The sequence below is a fragment of the Amphimedon queenslandica genome, unplaced genomic scaffold, assembly GCF_000090795.2.
Source record: "Amphimedon queenslandica unplaced genomic scaffold, v1.1 AMPQUscaffold_13454, whole genome shotgun sequence".
Lineage (NCBI taxonomy): Eukaryota > Metazoa > Porifera > Demospongiae > Haplosclerida > Niphatidae > Amphimedon > Amphimedon queenslandica.
This window is the reverse complement of record NW_003546310.1, coordinates 253,749-272,879: the sequence shown is the minus strand read 5'-3', so window position 1 is coordinate 272,879 and position 19,131 is coordinate 253,749. Positions and strand designations below refer to the sequence as shown.

The following is a 19,131-nucleotide window of genomic DNA, read 5'->3' as shown; positions in this document are numbered from 1 at the left end:
AATATACATCATGAACTTACTCAATTGTCTGATGCAGATTTAGATCTTGCCGTGCAAGAAATGTTATTCATGTTTCCTAATTGTGGTGAAAAGACTATTAGTGGTAGATTGAGAATAGTGTTGTTCTAGTTCCTTGGAACTAGAACTAAAAAGTCATTTAGTTCCATTATTTTTAGCTAGTTCTAGTTCCAAGAACTAAAACTATAACTAAACTAACGGTTTTCTAGCTATAGAACTAAAACTAGAACTAGAACTAATAGCCAACTCTTCTTTGAACTATAACTAGAACTAGAACTATTTGTAAATTGATGTTGGTACTAGAACTAGAACTAGAACTATTAATTTTATGGAACTAATGCTAGAACTATGTACTATTAACTGTATAAAATGTTGCCAACTGCCTTGATTAGAGATTAAATCATTGAAAAAAGGGTCAAAATAAAGGAAATAGAACTAAACTAGAACTAGAACTACACAAGAACTATGGAAACTAGTAGCTTAAAACTAGAACTAGAACTAAAACTATGTGGAGTATATGCTTGGAACTAGAACTATAACTAGAACTACACAAAGTACTGATATGGAACTTGAACTAAAACTAGAACTATACAAACTACAAATTTGGAACCAGAACTAGAACTAGGACTAAGCAAATTAAAGGCTTAAAACTAGAACTAAAACTAAAACTATTTGAAAAATAAAAACTACAACAACACTAATTGAGAAGCTCTGGAATAATTATTCAAAGAGATCGTGAGAAAGAAGCTATACACAGAGTCGATCCTGATGGTGTGCAAATGTGATGTAGACAGGTATTGCATCGTAGAACGTATAAAGTTGCATCTCCTTATGCTTTATAGCACATTGATTGGTACCATAAGCTAATCAGATGGAGTTTTGTGATACACGGCAGTATTGATGGATTTAGTAGGCTCATAACATTCCTAAGGATTGCCACAAATAATCGTGCCAAAACCGTGCCGAAACCGTCGTGCTTCAGTCATTTGTAGGAACAGTTGAAGAATTTGGTCTACCATCCAGAGTAAGAATGGATCCAGGAGGTGAAAATACCCTCATAGCAGCTTACATGACTGAGGATTGTTGTTCTGAAAGGGGCAGTGCCATCACAGGGAAGTGTCCACAATCAGCGAATTGAAAGATTATGGAGGGACCTGTTTGCCGGCTGCATTTCTGTTATTTTTCCTATTGGTTAGAAGATATGGAGATACTAGACATAAACTCACTATATGACATCTGTGCCCTTCACGTTTTTTTTAATACCTATCATTCAGAAGCATCTTGACATGTTTCACCATAGGTAAGCTCACCATAGGATAAGGATTGAGAATAAAAAAACACCAATGCAGTTATAGGTGTTAGGTTTGAGCAGTAGAGATGAAAATGACAAAGCCTTGCTTAATTTAGATGTAAGTATTTTAAGTTGTGATTTATTATGTCATTGCATTCCTTTTAGGTTGATTCATATCGTATTGACTACAATGAGCCAGTCCCACTTGGTGATGATGAAGAAACAGTTGTATTGGAAGAAGTAAATAATTTCATTTCAGATAACCAGAGTGTTCAATTGAAGCAGCTTTTGACTCCATTTTCAGATAATTATTATTCTCAGGAAGGAATGTTATCACAGTACACTATGGCAAAAACCAGAATTTGTCATAAACTTTACAATTAGCTTTTTCAATTGTAAAAAATGTACAATTGTACATGTCTTTAAATGAGAATACATGAAATGTATACATGAGACTAAATGTTGAACAAAGAAAATGGTTCTTGAATAAATGAATGATAACTGTAAAAACAATAACTGAGTAATAATAACCAGTAAAGAAGTGTACTTAGGGGCCTCCTCCAAAACCATTATTTCCTTTTATTGCATGAATCATAACATCTTTACACTTCTCATAAGTGTCATGAATGGTAGGTAAACGAATCTCAATGCCACAAGTTGATACAGTTGGAAAATTTCCATACTTCAAGAAAAGGATTGTGATGCTTTTTTCAAATCCAAGAAGTGGAATTCTGCTCATCTCATTCAAAAACAGAAGGACATTAGACAAGTCACAACCAGAGATACCTTCCTCTACAATAGAATAATAACCATGCATGTAAAATACACTTATTAAAATTTCAAACCTAACATAGCAATCATCCAAGAAGTCTACAAAAAACATATAGGTTCTTTCTTCCAAGGGACTGTCAACACTTCCTTTAGCTGAATACTCCACAGACAACATACCATTTATGATATCTTAATTTAGTAATAAAAAATAATTTACAAGATACAAATACTACTAATTCCTACCAGGAGTTAATTCCTTGTCTGTTTTTATAAAATAAGGTCTCCAAATATGAGAATCGGCGATCAGCTTTAACAAATGATAAAAATCCAGAAGTTTGAAGACCTGCATATTGATCTAATTCAGCCTTTACCTTGGCAATAAGGTGATAATTTAGCAGAGCATTTCTGATTTCCTAAAGCCAGTGGCTAGCAGTAAGTCCAATGATTCATCAATGGAGCAGCTTATCTGGATGACATCATCAGTTTCTGCTTCAAGGACCTACAAAAATACAACAGTAATGATGTGTCAGAGTGAAGTTAGCAAGTTACTTTATTGACAAGGAACTTGAGTGCCTGATCAGGTATATTATCGACAGAAACAGTTGATGTATCTATGGATTGATAAACCAAGTAATTGAAGAGTGAGTCGTGCATGAGTGGGAAGCCATTTCCTCCATAAAGAACGGACAGAACGAAATAGACACCCAAGTAATAATACTTTCGATTCTAATGAGATGGAATAACAAGTATTAGACAACATGTATATACTCCATACCTGAACACCAGTAATAATATTAATTAAAAATCTTGATCCATTATCTGCTCCAGAAAAGTAATTGTTTGAAACATCAGGAGCTAAAAGATGAAAAAATTTTCTTTTCAGACCTCCATGGTCAATAGCTGATTCACCAACAAATCTAATCTAATAAAACTTTGAAACTATTAATGATAAGAATTTTTTTGTTACTTTGAGCAGTTGATTAGGATTTAATTTCTTTTTAGCAGCTTGCCTCATAGCATCTATTAAGACAAAACCTCTACACACATCAAGGAACATAGTTTCATCTGTATCAATTTGCTTCTTTATTTCCGCAATTTTCATCATTAAAGGAGCTTGTTCATTGCAGGCTGCTGTGATTTCCTTGCTACTCTGTTCCATCACAGTTTGAACAATGTCATTCTCTAGTTCAAGCTAAAAAATACAGGATAAAAATGGGGTTGATTGGCACTTGCCACATTGAATGATGTGAACTAGCCCTTCATGTAGTATTAACACTACGTGTATCATAGATTGGAAATATTTCATTCTCTTTTATCATAACTGCTTTGTATTTCCATAATTTTTTTATGCATTATAAAAATACATGTATTTCATGTGTTAAAATTTACTGTTGACCATCAAAATAAAAGAAGTTTAAGTAAAAATTGACCAATTTATAATTTACACACAGAGCCAATTCTACTTACTACAGCATCAAAATAGTACTAAGAATCCTCAAGTGAATCAAATTCCTTCTCACTATAACAACAATTACTCAAGTATTGAATGGTATCACTTACAAATCATTTTTGATTCCAGTATTCTTCTCCTTTACTCTATAGAAATTATTATAAAAATGGCTATAAAATACAACAAGGCATATCAATGAAGGCACCCACTTCGATGATGACTGTCCATATTCATCTGTAAGATCAATTTCTACTCTGTACACAATAGAATGAATCGTTTAATAATTCAAAAGTATGAATTTCATACTTTTGTCCACATGAAGAAAGATGACTAGCCAGTTTTCCTAAATTAAAATACCACACTTCAAACATTCCTCTTCAGACTAAAAATTAATGCAAAATTAAACAAAATTATTAGTTGACAATTGACATACTCCACTAGGTAAATCAAATATGGCAGACAACCCCAAATCTTGTTGCAATGGACGTATATATGTGCGCTTTGTAGTACCAACTATAGTCTTCAGTGCCAATGGAGACAACAGAGTAACGGGAGATAAGACCTCCATATTACGTGAATTGGGGATGCATTTCAAAAACTCAAATCCTCCACATCTCAGGGGTGGAAACTTGTCATGCAATAAATCTCGAAATGCTTCAGCTCCTATCTCCATGTAAAAGAATTCCACTTCCTTTTCCACAAGACCCGCTCGCAGTAGGTCATCCTTTTCTTTCTCTGTTGTAGGAATTCTAGTCTGCCCACAGTATGCTAAACAAAAAAAACTGCTTCCAGAGACACTTGCTGGACTCCCCTGACTTAGCAGCAGCCTTGGACCTCTTAAAGATATACAATACTTCATCCTTTGCCTTTCTCTTAGTGGGAGCTTTAGACTTCAATCTTTGACTATTATTAAAAGTAGCAAGGCAACGATCAGCTGCAGCAAGGGCTACAAATAAAGACATAGTCGGATTCATTATTATACCACACTATAAATTAATTTTTTTCAATTTTATTCTAAATGTAAAAAAACCAATGATAAACATTTTTCTGATAGCAAAAAAAGGCCCTACACATAAAGTCACTCAGTGAATTGATAAAGACAACTCTTTTACATAACTCAAATTGCCAAGAATAACTTGAATTCATAGGGTAGTACCTAGTAATTCACACATGCATTTAGAGACTTACCATCATCTGAACTGCTTCTCATTGAGATTGTGTCGGGTATATTTAAACCAGTAAGATTTTGAATAGCCTTAGTTGCCTTCTATAACTGATTTGAACTCAGCCTGTCATCACCCTGTCCTGCCCTGTTTCAAAACACGTGGTCTCGTGATATGAGAGGCAGGGCTTATTAAGGCGTGGTCATGCTCACACAGATTGATTTTTTAAGATCAATTTCTAAAAATTGATTTGCAAAAGTCGATTTTTAAACATCGATTTTTTAAAATTGATTTGCAAAAGTCAATTTTTAAACATCGATGTTTAAAAATCAATTGCAATGGTCAATATTTTTTAAAATCAATTGGAAAGAGTTGGTCTTATTTTTGTCGCATTTGGCGTTCCATGCTGCTTGCAATGGAAGTTGCCAAATGCCATGCCTTTTACAGTCTCCAGAGCCATCCATCACTTGCTTTAAAACTAGTTGATTCATTATGTATTCTCTGCGACAGATCAACAGCTTTTTCACATAAGTGGCCCACTAACTTGTTCACCTTTCATCCTTTCAAACCAGAGGTAAACGTATTGATCAAGCTAGATCATCACTTATTTTTATTGTCTTGGTTTTTCTACTCATCCCCATCTCTTCAATATTCTTCTTAAACTTCAGTATTGTACCTTTGTTCTTTTTTATATCACCGACAGTGCTCTTTCCTATTGCAAACTTTTCTGCTATCACTGAGTATGAAACACCACTGCCTTATTTTTAATATCTGTTGTTTTTCTTCAATAAGAACAACTTTTTTACGCTTCTTTTTCTCCGCTGCTTTTGATTTCACTGGATCATTGCTTTCTGCAGCAACTGCTGCAGCACCTGTGTCTTCTCCATTTAAAAGGTAATTAAACTTATAATATTAATTGATTATCAATTAAAATTAATATTAAAAAACTAATTAGTTAATGATGGCTTCCACATGGTCACTTTATGTTATAATTTTTGAATCCAGATAATTGTGGGTCCGGATAAAAGGGGTCCAGACAAATGGGGTCCGGATAATCGAGGGTCCACTGTAGTGATAATAATGAAGATGGTAGTATACTGCATGAATATAATGGTTTGGATGATAGCATAATAGTTGTATTCTATATACTAGTATTGTTAACAGTATTGTTACAATTTTATGTAATTATTATGTTGCTAATTATGTTGTACTGTATATAGTTAAGTCGTTTCAATTCTGGGACAGGTTCTGTCATGAGCCACATAAATGAAGGCTGCTAAATGAATTGGTTAATAATAAACATAACACACATTGCCTTTTACAAAATATAATTCTCGGAAAAATCAGTATGATTATGGTACGAGTGTCTAGTAAAATGCAATCATAACCTTTTAATTTTAGTTATAATCCTACAATAATTATGCTGCTTGAATAACCAAATAAAACCAAAGATATTTTGGCTTTCCTGTATTTGGCAACACCCTAAAGACTGCTGCAATACTGGAAGAAAAAGTGATGGCACCTCAGGTCACCACGTACAACATACATTATTATCTGAACAATAAAACTTTTTTTATGTGACCCAATACAAATAAACTGTTAGTTCAATACTTATTACAAATGTGACACATCCAATCATCAATATCGTCAAGTTCGCTTTCTTCTATCTCAGCACAAGAGCAATGATACCATTCCTGACATAAATCACACATGATCATCATTTGTCATAATTTTCTGGCAATCTGCAATAACAGAAGATTTTTACTTCATAACATAGTCCCCTAGGTCATGGGAGTGGTTCAACTTTGTTTTTGGAATGGTATTACACTTTTATTAATAAAACACTTGTATAAGTGATTTCTCAGTTGACCCAGATCAAAACATGAATTCTCTAGATTGTTGCCATCGCCCACGCCGTAGGCGTATAGGCGAGGGTACTGTGTTCGTTCTGTCAGTGTGTGTGTGTTCGCAATATGGCGTCTTTTTCTCTGTTTTCAAATCCTAGCTGCTCTTTGCTCAGGTCCTGTGAAGTGCCACTGTCAACTAAAATAATTGCCAGAAGTAGTTTTTCTTCAGTTTACTTCTTTATCTGTCTTCTCCTTGGCAGCATGAGCCAGTAATGTTGCTAAACATAGTCAGGATTCCGGGTAACTCTCTCATGACGAAGGTAATAATGCAATAGAACACACCAAACAATAGATTGAAAGTTTTTATTCATTTCATATGTGGGAAATTTGTCTTAAATTCTTAATTTCTGAGATATGGTAGCTCAAACATCGCTTACCGCAACAGTTTACATGAGGTCCTGTTCTTCAGGAAGATGTCAGAGTCTTTTAAACTGTAGATTCTTACTATCAAGTTTGTATACAACAAATTGAGCCAGATTATTGCGTAAAAAACTGTGTATAAGTGTAGAAAACTGAAGCTTTTTACCAGTAACTGTCCATTGTGTGTAACTATGAAGTAGGCGGTGCTTAATTTGAGCCACACCTTTAATTGCTGCAGCAAAGCAATGCAAGGCTGAGCAAGCTAACACGTACAGTAACAGTAAGTCAGCAGCATTCTCTCTATAATTTTTGAAGAACAAATTAATGTTTCATTTGTGTTTTTGTAGTATCCCAGAAATCACATGACTGTAGAACCCTGAATTGTAATAAATGTAATGTGCGCCTAGACTTAATTATTGGTTGTATGTCTTGTCTGTAATAGATCCCTTCTTAATAATTTGTGTTAATGTGAAACTATTTCATAATTTGTGTCATAGTATATAAATGTTTGATTCTGTTGTTTTGGTTGATCTTTTGATTGTTAATAATCGTATCTACAAGAGTAATATACTGCAGTTATGTCACGCTAATTGTGGCGAGGGCATGTGCTATAGTGCATTCGTTTCCTAAACAATGCTCAACAGCAAAAGTGATACAAAACAGAGCACAGTCAGTATAGCCTTCTTGCTGTTGTACTGCTATGATATCAATATACATGTGAAATGAGATTCACTGTTGCCTTTCTTAACCTTGCGTACAATTGCAAAGAATCCATAACTGTTACTGTGCCTGGTGTCATAGCACATGTGCATATCCAGTGATTCTTTCCTGGAAACAATTATTTTCCTTGTTTTATATAAGAGCAGAATAATAACTAACCAACAAAGAGAAGTTGAATTGCAGAATAAGAACTTATAACATCAAAATTGATTTTCTTTTCAAACAATGTATCTTTCCAACCAGAAATGTGAGGATATTGTTGCTTGAGAAGAACTTGGGCAGCATTAATTATATTGTCAGTGAGACGAACAGTCGATTTTAATGATTCTATGTCTGCATTATAGAGTTTTAAATCTTTGATCCACCACTGATCAAGATCTATTGTAAAAATAATTTTTATCAAAATTTTACTAGATGCAAATTAGGAGGCTGTGTTAAATACAATGGGGAATTTACAACCAATTATGATTTGTGCCTGTGTTGAACTACACTCATTGCAATGCCAAAAATTTTGATAATATCAATGAACTCCTGCTTAATAATTTATACTAGCATGCATCTTCTTTGTCTTTAAGTAAACTACATGCAGATCTAGAGCTACCTATTAGAATGTTGAAGAATGATTTATAAATGTACACGTAAATATGTATTTACATGTACATACCTTTCTTCCCTCCTATACTCTGATTTATTGATTCACAATCTGACAGTTCAAAATAATCATGTATTAATTATTATAAACATAATAACAAAACATGCATGATGCACCTCTTGCTTTTCTATACACTTCTGATTCATTCATAATTGGACTGTGGCTGAATATCTGAAGGCTGCAAACAACAACAATAATAACAATGACAATTATAACTTACTCTTCCTCCGTACTCTTGTTCCTGTTTTTGTAGAAGGCTCTGACTCATAATTGGATTGTGGCTTAATATCTACAGGCTCTAAACAACAATCATAACAACAACAATAACAATAATAACAACTATAATAACTTACACTTCTTCCGTCCTCTTGTTCTTGTTTTAGTAGAAGGCTCTGACTCCTCATCTGACTATGGCTCAATATCTACATGCTCTAACCACAACAATAATATCAACAACAACAATAATGACAACAATAATAATAACTTACTCTTCTTTCATCCTCTTGTTCCTCTTCTAGTAGAAGGCTCTGACTCATAATTGGACTGTGGCTGAAGATTTACAGGCTCTAAACAACAATAATAATAACAATAATAATAATATCCAGGAGCCCATCTTATTTAAGGGCTCCTGTAATTGCTTACTCTTCTTTCGTCCTCTTGTTCCCATTTCTGCAGAAGGTTCTGACTCATAATCGGATTGTGGCTGACTATCTACAGGCCATAAAAAACAAAAGTAACAACAACAACAATGATTTTAACTTACTTTTCTTCTATCCTCTTGTTCCTGATTTTGTAGAAGCCTTTGACTCATAATCAGACTGTGGCTGAATATCCACAGGCTCTAAACAACAATAACAAAAATGACAATAGTAATAACTGACTCTTCTTTCGGCCTCTTATTCCTGTTTTCATAGAAGGCTCTGACTCAAAATCAGACTGTGACTGAATATCTACAGGCTCTGAACAACAATAACAAAGAAAGTAATAGTTAGTTACTCGTCTTTCGTCCTCTTGCTTTTGTAGAAGGCACTGACTCAAAAGCAGACTGTGGCTAAATATCTGCAGGCTCTAAACAACAACATTAACAACAATAATAACAACAATAATCACTTACTATTCTTCTGTCCTCTTGTTTCCGTAGAAGGCTCTGACTTTTAATCGGACTGTGGCTAAATGTCTACAAGCTCTAAACAACAATAACAACAACAATAATAATAATAACAATAATATGTTACTCTTCTTCTGTCCTCTTGTTCCTGTTGTTGTAGAAGGTTCTCACTCATAATCCGACTGTGGCTGAATATCCACAGGTTCTAAATAAAAATAATAACTTACTCTTCTTCTTCTCTTGTTTTTGTAGAAGGCTGTGACTCATAATCAGACTGTGGCTGAATATCTACAAGCTCTAAACAATAATAATTACAATAACATCAATACTAATAACAATAACAATAATACCTTAAGCCTACTATTACTTGCGTCAACTAATTTTAGGAAAATAAAAAATTATTAGTAAGTCATGTTAAGCATTACTAATTTCCGCGTTTTAAACTAAATTATCTATAAATAATAACCATTATAATTATTTTAGCGTATATTTAATTTAGCTGTTTAAAGCTTACTCACTAATATAGCTAAATTTAGTAGACGCTAAAAAAAGTATAGGCTTAAGGTAACTTGTTCTTTCCCCATCCTGTTCCTGTTTTTGTAGAAGGTTGTGACTCATAATCAGACTGTGGCTGAATATCCACAGGTTCTCAATAACAATAATAACTACAATACATGTAGTAACATGAAAAATAATAACAATAATAATAACTTACTCTTCTTTGTCCTCTTGTTTTTGTAGATGGCTCTGACTCATAATTAGACTGTGGCTGAATGTCTACAAGCTCTAAACAACAATAATAACAACAAAAATAATTAACTTACTCTTCTTCTGTCCTCTTGTTTCTGTTTTTGTAGAAGGTTCTTACTCATAATCAGACTGTGGCTGAATATCCACAGGCTCTAAATAGCAATAATAACTACGACAATATATGTAATAACAAAAATAATAATTAAATCTTCTTCCATCCTCTTGTTCCTGTTTTTGCAGAAGGCTCTGACTTGTCATCTGACTGTGGCTGAATATCTACAGCTCTAAAGAACAATAATGATAACAACAACAATAATAACAACAATAATAATAAACTTACTCTTTTTCCGTCCTCTTCCTGTTTTTGTAGAAGGCTCTGACTCAGAATTTGACTGTGGCTGAATATCTACAGGCTCTAAACAACAATAATAATACCAACAATAACAATAATAACAACAGTATTAATCAGTTACTCTTCTTTCGTACTCTTGTACCTAAAGCTCTGACTCATAATCGGATTGTGGCTGAATATCTACTGGCTCTAAACAACAATAATAACTTACTCTTTTTCTGTCCTCTTGTTCCTTTTTTCGTAGAAGGCTCTGACTCGTAATCTGACTGTGATTTTAATTGATGTTATTGTACATAAAAGTACAAAACTTGCAGTGCAATACCTTATCCTCTCAATTCGGCAAAAGAACAATCCAACTCAAAATCTGACTGAACATTTAATTCACAATCAGTTTCAACTTCACTTTGAAAACCATCACTATCCTCTAAATAACTTGATTTTTTGCAAATGATACTTCGATGCCTGATGCTTTCGACTGCTGCACTTTTTGCTTCCTACTCGATCTTGTTTCCTCATTTCTTTCAGTTGAGCCTCATGCTGTTTCTTTTCTTCATTTTCTTTCATTAATCTAATGCTATCCTGACAAGTAACAACTTTGCATAATGCCTTTTCATCTACCTGTGACTTTCATGGAGATACAGGAGGAATACAAAACCTTGAAATTTTGGAACTATCATGACTTGCTGCAAAAGAACTTACTTTAAATGACCCAGAACTTTTCTCTAGAAGGTATTTTTCAAACCCGTCTAATGACTCATCCAGTTCACTATGAGCAGATTTGCTAACATCAGCACAACAGCTGCGAGATGGGCTATACAAAGGAAGGTGCTTGATGCCATTCTTACGAGCCAAATTGAAAGGTTGAAAGAGAGAAAACTTATTCTGAATCAGGCTCTGTAGTTGATACCTATTTCTCTACCACAGACTTATTATGTGGACATATTCCTGTTACTTTAAAACTAGACTGAATATTCTTTACTGAAAATGCCCTAGCCCAAGCTTAAAAATAATTCCAGAAAAATCATAAAGTGAGAAAGTTGCTTTTTCAGGGTTACAAAAAATTCATGGCAAAGATGTCTCCATGCTACTTTCAGAGGACCAAAGCAACCCTTATCAAGTGCCTCAGTAATGTGGGTCGTGTTGGGTGGAAGAACAAATGCAATAACTTTGAGAGGCAGTTAAGCAAATGGTTTCTGGAGAGTAATGTGTAGCATGCCCACCCATCAGTAAAAGTCGTCGAACTTGTGGGGCATACAATAAGAAATGTTCTTTGAACCAATAATAAAGAAGATCCTTTGTCATCCAACCATTTTCAGAGAGCCCATATAAAGTACCAGGAACTTCATTTTTTGTTAGCTCTGGATTAAGGGACTTCATTTGATTATAACAAATGGAGGGATGACATAGCTAGCAGCACAGGTACAAGCATGAACAGTCACTTGAGCTTTAGTGTTGGATGTTATATAGCTTGGGTTTTTTATCCTTTTTTATCTACAATTTTCAAACATTTGGGATTCAATGGCATCCCAGTTTTCTCACAATTAAAAATGTGGACTTGTCTTTTTAGAATGTCATTATTTGTCAATATTTCTTCTAGTGTGCCAAAGTACTTATTCAAAATTACTGGATGAGTTGCAGCAGCTCGAACATATGACGGTGGCATAGCCATTTTTAGAGTCATTTGGGGATGCCTTTTGCAAAAGTGTTCCCACCACCCATTTGTAACTGAAGTACAAATACCACGAGCACTGACAATTCTTTAACTTGCCTCTTTCTACAAGGATAACCTATCTTTGCAGTTTTAATGAAAAAACAAGCCAGTTCTTCCTCATTTTTAAAACTTAAATAATAGCTAGGACCAGGACGGGCTTCAAAGTCAGTTTTGCCCATCACTCTGTCATGTAGAGTAGACTTAGGGACAGAGTACTTTTCAGAAGCCATTCTTAATGACATAGCATCTAACAAATTAGATTAATTCCATTATTGTTTAAATACAGCATACTAAAGCTGGAAATTTGGAAGGAATAAACTTTACAGATCCACTCAAAAATCATATACATGGATTTGTAATTTTCACAAATCCTAACACTCCACCACTGGAAACACATTACAATGTACATGCAGCGGGAAACTTTGACGGGAATAAAATTTGGCAAATTTGGTGCTTTAATTGCCATTTGCCAAGATAAAATCTGCCATTTTGAGCCAATATACGCATGCTCAATAGCATGTGGCCATTAATTTGCCAAGTTAAAATTTACCAATCACCAAATATCAGCAATTTGCCAAATTTAACTTGCTCCAAAATTTCCTGCTATTAAATATCTAGAGTTTTGTGAAATTTAATCTGAAACAAGACATGAAATCAGCAGAAGTTAAGTCCTTCAGCTATACAGTATGTAAGCCATGAAAAACAATAGAACCCATCAAAGAGTAAGCAAGGCTAATAATTTTTTTTCAATAAAAATACCTTCCTCAACATCTTTTGCAGCCTTTTGCATACTTTTGTCATTCCATTTTTGGTATGATCCACGAGGCTGTCCATGAAGCGCACTCATCAAGACATGGGCTATGTTGTGTTTGCACTTTGCTTTTTACAATTCTTTTCACAAGTGGTGCATGTGGAAACATAACCTAAGTTTTTACTAAAATAATTTCGATCAAAATTGAAAACTAAGAACAGTGCATGCATTGTAGCACCAAGTCTGGCAATGTATTCTAGCTAGGAATGTGGCTATCATGCCCAAAAATCACAGTTATTCCATAATGCAAGTTATTTTATTATTCATACACTAATTTATATTGCAATAGTTTAATGAATATTATATAGACCGCCTAGGTGCTAAGATCATTTACAATGAATAAGATTACAATAATGGTATTCATTCAAAAATAAATAAAATTTTTCTATACGGTATCCACCCACGGTGTAAGTTACTGACGCCAAGGCCTCGAGATCATAAGAAAATTGAAGGCGGTGACACCGCCTGCCCTTCTTTCAGAGTGCTACTAGGTACTATGGGCTTACAAGCAGCATTTATGGAAAGTATGGAGGCCAGACTACATCATATAGACCAGGTAACTCTTGCTGCAGCATAGGTTTCCTGCAGTGCTTCATTTCTATGCTTCATTTTGGCACCCTGGGCTTTGATCTGCCTTTCATGTGGAGAGCTTGCCATCTGAAATTTTATTCGTAAGTGTCTACTGTAACAAATTCATACAAAATAGTCTTAGCGCCTAGGGGGTCTATATCAAGCAATCAACCCGCATCAGCCCTTCCTGTAAAATTTGAATTGGAAACAAAGGGTCTAATTGGGAGGTGTCATTATTTTACCTTGATATGCATGTTTTAAGTGGCAGCCATTTATAATTTAATGGAGTCAATTTTATTGTAAGTATTTGATTATTTTGGCATAATGCTGTCCTAAAATTCTGCCCATTATTCTTATTTCAGTTTGAAAACTTCTCAGGAACAAATTACAGAAGAATGAATCAAGCATAGTGAATTTCACGAAAGTTAACTGAGCTTTAAACACGTTTCAGCCAAATTTTAAGTAAAACACATGATCTGTACAGCTCCGTAAACTGATAATGTAAGTGTGCTAGTCCTGTCCCTTTTCTTTTACTTGTGGAGGTCTTTCCTGTGACAAATTTGTTGATAAGAGTAACGGTTGATGTATGTCTTTATGTAAAAGGTCAAAATTATTGCTCTGGCCTGTGTATTCTTTAGAGTCCCTGTCCGTAAAATGATAATTATTAAAGTTTGCAGTCTATGGACATGGTTTTGGCTCTATAACTTTTAATCCAGATATCATTCCAAGTCCAAAAGTGGTACGTGGGCATAAATAGGTTAGATGTCTTATTTGCAAAAAAAAATAAGTTAGAATATGCAGTTTTTCCTATGATACTGTGTCCGAATAATTGATCTGTATGGTACATGGTCGCTGACTCTACTTGATACTATTGTTTCTTCCTTTCTCATTTTTATAATAATAGGGTAATCCTGAAGTGACTGACCTGATTGAGTTTTTGTGATTCATAATTGTTTTAAAATGTTTTATGTACTACATCTCTTAATTCGTTTTTTCTAGTATAGTTTAAAATACCAGCATTGACTGATGACACACTTCTAATCATTTAGAGTTACATATTGAAATGATGCTTCATTTTCTAATTGCTTTTAAGTATTTCTTTATCATTTTTATAATATACCTAATGCCATAAGTAAATGATCTGACTGAGTTCTCATTATTTGTGGTTATGATTATGTGCTACTTGACACAACTGATTAGACTGAGCAATTATTTGAGCTACGTTATTGTAACGCATGTTTCATGACTTAGTTTATACTAGAAGTGAGACCGATCAGACAGAGTTCTCAGCTTTTGAATTTGGTTTTAAAAAATTTTTTATGTACTACTCACTATTTGTTTCTACTTTTCTCGGTGTCATATTAAAGTTAATAATACCAGAAGTGACTAATTTCGTTTTATTAGAGGTTGGCTTTCAATATGTCACATAATTTAATGACTTCACACTATTAGTTTTTTTTTTCAGTTTCATGACAGTTTATACAAATAATGACTGACTAGACTTAGTTCTTACTGTTTACATTGGTTTTAACAGTGATGCTTCATGTACTACTGAATTGTCATGTTCCGTTTCTTCTTTTTTTCAGTTGTATTATATAGTTTAAAACACCAAAAGTGACTAATAAAAAGTTCATATCGCACAAAGTTGGTTTTAAAAATGATGTTACATGTTCTAATTACTTTTCACTGCTTGTTTCTTCTTTTATAAGTTTTATAATGATGCTTATAATTCAAGAAAAGACTAATAAGACTGAGTTTTTAACATTTAACATTTATTAAAAAATTGATGTTTTATGTTTTAATCATTTCTCACTATTTGTTTCTTGTTTTCTCATTTTCTCAGTACCAGAAGGTTCTGAGGTTTGTTTTTAAGTAATGTTTCAAGTTCTACTCACTTCTCATGCATTGTTTCTTTTCTCAGTTTCATGCTGTATTATTTACACCAGGAGTGACAGATTGAATATAGTTCTTACTCATGGAAATTGATTTTAAGTGACGTTTCACATACCATTCACGTCATTCCCTTTTTTTCCTTTTCTAAGGTACATAGTATAAAAATACCAGCAGTGACTGATATCACTCAGTTTTTATCATCAATTTTGATGGTGAATTTTCTAAAGTTCTTATGTTCTAATCACCTGTCACTAGTTGTTTATTTTTCATTTACATAGCATACTTAATATTCTCACAAATGCTTCATGTACTCATAGTATAGGTTAAATTACCAGAAGTGAATGATTGGACTGAGTTCGTATCATTTGAGGTTGGTCTTTGACATGATGTTTCACCTTCTGCCTTCAAAACATTTGTTTACTTATTCAGTTTCATGATATAGTTTATACCAAGAATAAAATGGATCAGACTTCTAGAGTTATTACTAGAAATTAGTTTAAAAGCAGTGTTTCATGTACTACTCCTCACTATTTGCTTTTTCGTTTGTCAGTTCTATAGTTACTTCAAAATACCAAAAGTGAATGATTAGACTAAGTTCTCATCATTTGAAGTTGGTTATGTTTTATGTTGAACTGTTTTCACACTATTTCTTTTTTTGTCATTTTATGATAAGACAAGATCACACTGAAATATTATTTTAACTTGTTTTTAAATGATGCTTTTTGTACTCCACACTTTTCACTATTTGTTTCACTTCTCAGGTAATAGAATAGTCCAAAATACCATTAGCAAATGATTAGACACAGATGTGGTTAGTTTTTGAAATACTTCATATTCTACTGACTTCTCACTATTTGTTTCTTTTTTCCTAAATTTTATGGTGTAGTTTATGCCACCAGTAATGGATCAGACTGAGTTCTTTTCATTTAAAGGTTGGGTTTTCATGTTCTAATGACTTCGCACTATTTGCTTCTTTTCTTAGTTTCTTGGTATAGCATATACCAAAAGTGACAAATCTGACTTAATTTTTACTATTCAAAATTGGTTTAAATTGATGCTTCATGTTGTACTGACATTGGACTATTCATTTCCTTTTTCTTGTATAGCTTGTACTAGGAGTGCAGATTACTAACTCACTGAAATTGGTATAAAATTGGTGTTTTATAAACTACTCCCATCTCAATATTTCTTTTCTTAGTTTCATAGTATTAAGATACCAGTAGCGACTGCTAAGACTTGAGCCTTTATCATTTGAGGTTGAATTTTGAAATGATGCGGATGTTTTAAACACTTCTAACTATTCGTGTCTCATATTCTTAACACCCATGGTAAATGATCAGACTGAGTTCTTACTGTCCTACATTTAAAATGTTTCATGTACAGTGGAACTTCCAAATAATGGAACTTTTGGGAGACTTTTTATTATACAGAAGTTTTTAATCATGTAAATCTTATGTAAAAAAGTATCTAAAGTACTTTGTTTTGCTTTGAATGTACTCAAAATAGCAACTTCGTCTACGAGGGTACTTGTAAGAAATACTTAATCGGCAGAGCAGCTTTCAAGATACGTTTGTACATTTTTTAGCATTCATAAAGCCTTCCTGTAGGATGTTATCTTATAAGGTGGAGGTAATACGTCTGTTTCCAATTCTTCATCCTCAGATTTTGATTCTTGTACATTAGATTTTCCAAAAATGCTTGGTCCCAAATTTCATCTTCAAACTTTGCACATACAGAAAAACCATTCTCTCAATTGGTGTAAATATTCAATGAGCATGCCTCACTACCTGTACACATGTCATCTAATATGAGGCCATTTATTCCTTAAATCAGATTTAGATCCTCGAATGGATCATCCAAGTCTGAACTTCCTACAGCAATAGCAGAGGGTGTCACTCTAACACGTCTGAAACATTTGCTGATAGTTTCAGGTTAGACATCACTCCATGCCTTCAATATCCAACGTATAGCATCTAATATGTTAATAGTTTTAGCAACTTCAGATAAAAATTAATACAAGTTTCATTGGAAGCAAGAATACAAGAAGATAGCCCTGATAGTGGACCTCAAAATTTATAATGTTCCCAAGATCTAAAGGTTGGAGTATTGTAGTTGCATAGGATGGGAAAAATACCACTTTCACATTGCTAAACTTATGCGTAAAATTTCTGGGTGACAGACTGCACTATCCATTAAAAGTAAAACCGATTTTTTGATGAATCATTTTACAATTGAAAGAGCCAACAATTTGATACATGTTTTCTGTCATCCGAGTATTTCATTGATCTGTGTAAAATACTGGTACCTGCCTTTTTTGAATTCCCCTGAAGCAGTGGGGTTTTTTGTTTGTCCATATCACTATGGGGTCTTATTAGCATTAGCAATAAGAGCCACAGTCACTCGTGTTTTGGATATATCAAATCCTTTATCACCCTTGTAAAAATTCAATAGAAAATTTTGCAAGATCTTATGAAAAACTTTAAGATGAAGCATGATAATACAAGATAGCAAAACTTGCGTAATCTTGTCATGGAGAGTCTTGTAAGATCATGACATGACTCTCAAAGTTAATGCAGGGTCTTGAAAGATGCATGATCCTTCAAGACAAAATTCAAGGATCTTGCATATTTTAAGACCCTGCAACATCTTTGCATGTTATTATTATCTTACACAGACCCAGTTGTAACAGGATCTTGCACTGAAGCTGAGAATTCTTTAACCCTACAAGTCATCTCATGATGTTAAAAAATTAAAAATAACAATATATGGTTACCAGTAATTATAACTATGACAATAAAAATGACTATTAATTACTTTCAAGTTCTAACAAAATCAAAATAATATTCATTAAAAGTGTTCATAATTGTTTGGTACTTTAACAATGTACATCTTAGATTGGTCTCGTTTTGACACATATACAATTACAAGTTATATTCTGACATTGACTGTAATACAAGGAGCGCTGCTGTTAGAGTTAATTTCAATTATTTAGCAAGATATCAATGAATACTGGGCATATGTTTTAAGAATTTCTCTACATTGTGCCCCTGAGGTTTCTAGAATTCTTGATCCTGTCATTTCACATAGTTTTACAATTTCAACTGTTCCAACAGGTGAACACTCAGCAAATGATTAAATTTTGCCATATTTTTCTTCAATGTTGTCCGTAAAGCAACAATATGCACTGCAGCGTCTACCTTCCCCATTTTTATATTCAATAGTATTAAAAACGTTCAAAAGTCATGACTTGATTTGGAACTAAAGGGGAGAGCCTTTTTAATCTTTCGTAACCGCTAGTATTCAATTTTACCATTTTGACTGAGCCAATTGGATATCCTTGAAACTTTGTTAGAGAAGATTTAGCATGCCTTCGAAAATTGAGAAACTCCATGCATTCTTGTGATTCTCTGCTTTCTATATCACAAGTAAACATTATAACACCCCCGCTAGGGATACATCGCATTTGTATGACCGAGCCCGAGGGCCACAGGCCTGAGGGCGAGGTCATACAAATTCGATGTATCCCGCAGCGGGGGTGTTATCAACATATTTGTGTGATAATGAGTGTGTGTATCAAAGGCGCGCGCCAATGCGCATGCTCAGT

The 19,131-nt window shown here is 33.7% G+C and overlaps 3 long non-coding RNA genes across 3 annotated transcripts; 1 reads left to right on the top strand and 2 right to left on the bottom strand.

Moving 5' to 3' along the window:
- The first annotated feature begins 6,927 nt into the window (after nt 1–6,927).
- LOC109581216 (uncharacterized) lies at nt 6,928–7,526 on the top strand. Its single transcript, XR_002184554.1, has 3 exons — nt 6,928–7,051; nt 7,109–7,240; nt 7,308–7,526. It is a non-coding gene; the product is annotated as an uncharacterized LOC109581216 (long non-coding RNA).
- A 642-nt stretch (nt 7,527–8,168) lies between these two features.
- Nucleotides 8,169–9,163, bottom strand: LOC109581215 (uncharacterized). Its single transcript, XR_002184553.1, has 8 exons — nt 9,096–9,163; nt 8,975–9,043; nt 8,821–8,898; nt 8,686–8,763; nt 8,553–8,630; nt 8,449–8,510; nt 8,345–8,383; nt 8,169–8,281 (listed from the first exon to the last, which is right to left on the bottom strand). It is a non-coding gene; the product is annotated as an uncharacterized LOC109581215 (long non-coding RNA).
- A 56-nt stretch (nt 9,164–9,219) lies between these two features.
- Nucleotides 9,220–9,695, bottom strand: LOC109581218 (uncharacterized). The gene is made up of 4 exons (XR_002184555.1): nt 9,568–9,695; nt 9,447–9,518; nt 9,329–9,400; nt 9,220–9,291 (listed from the first exon to the last, which is right to left on the bottom strand). It is a non-coding gene; the product is annotated as an uncharacterized LOC109581218 (long non-coding RNA).
- Between the last annotated feature and the right edge of the window lie 9,436 nt (nt 9,696–19,131).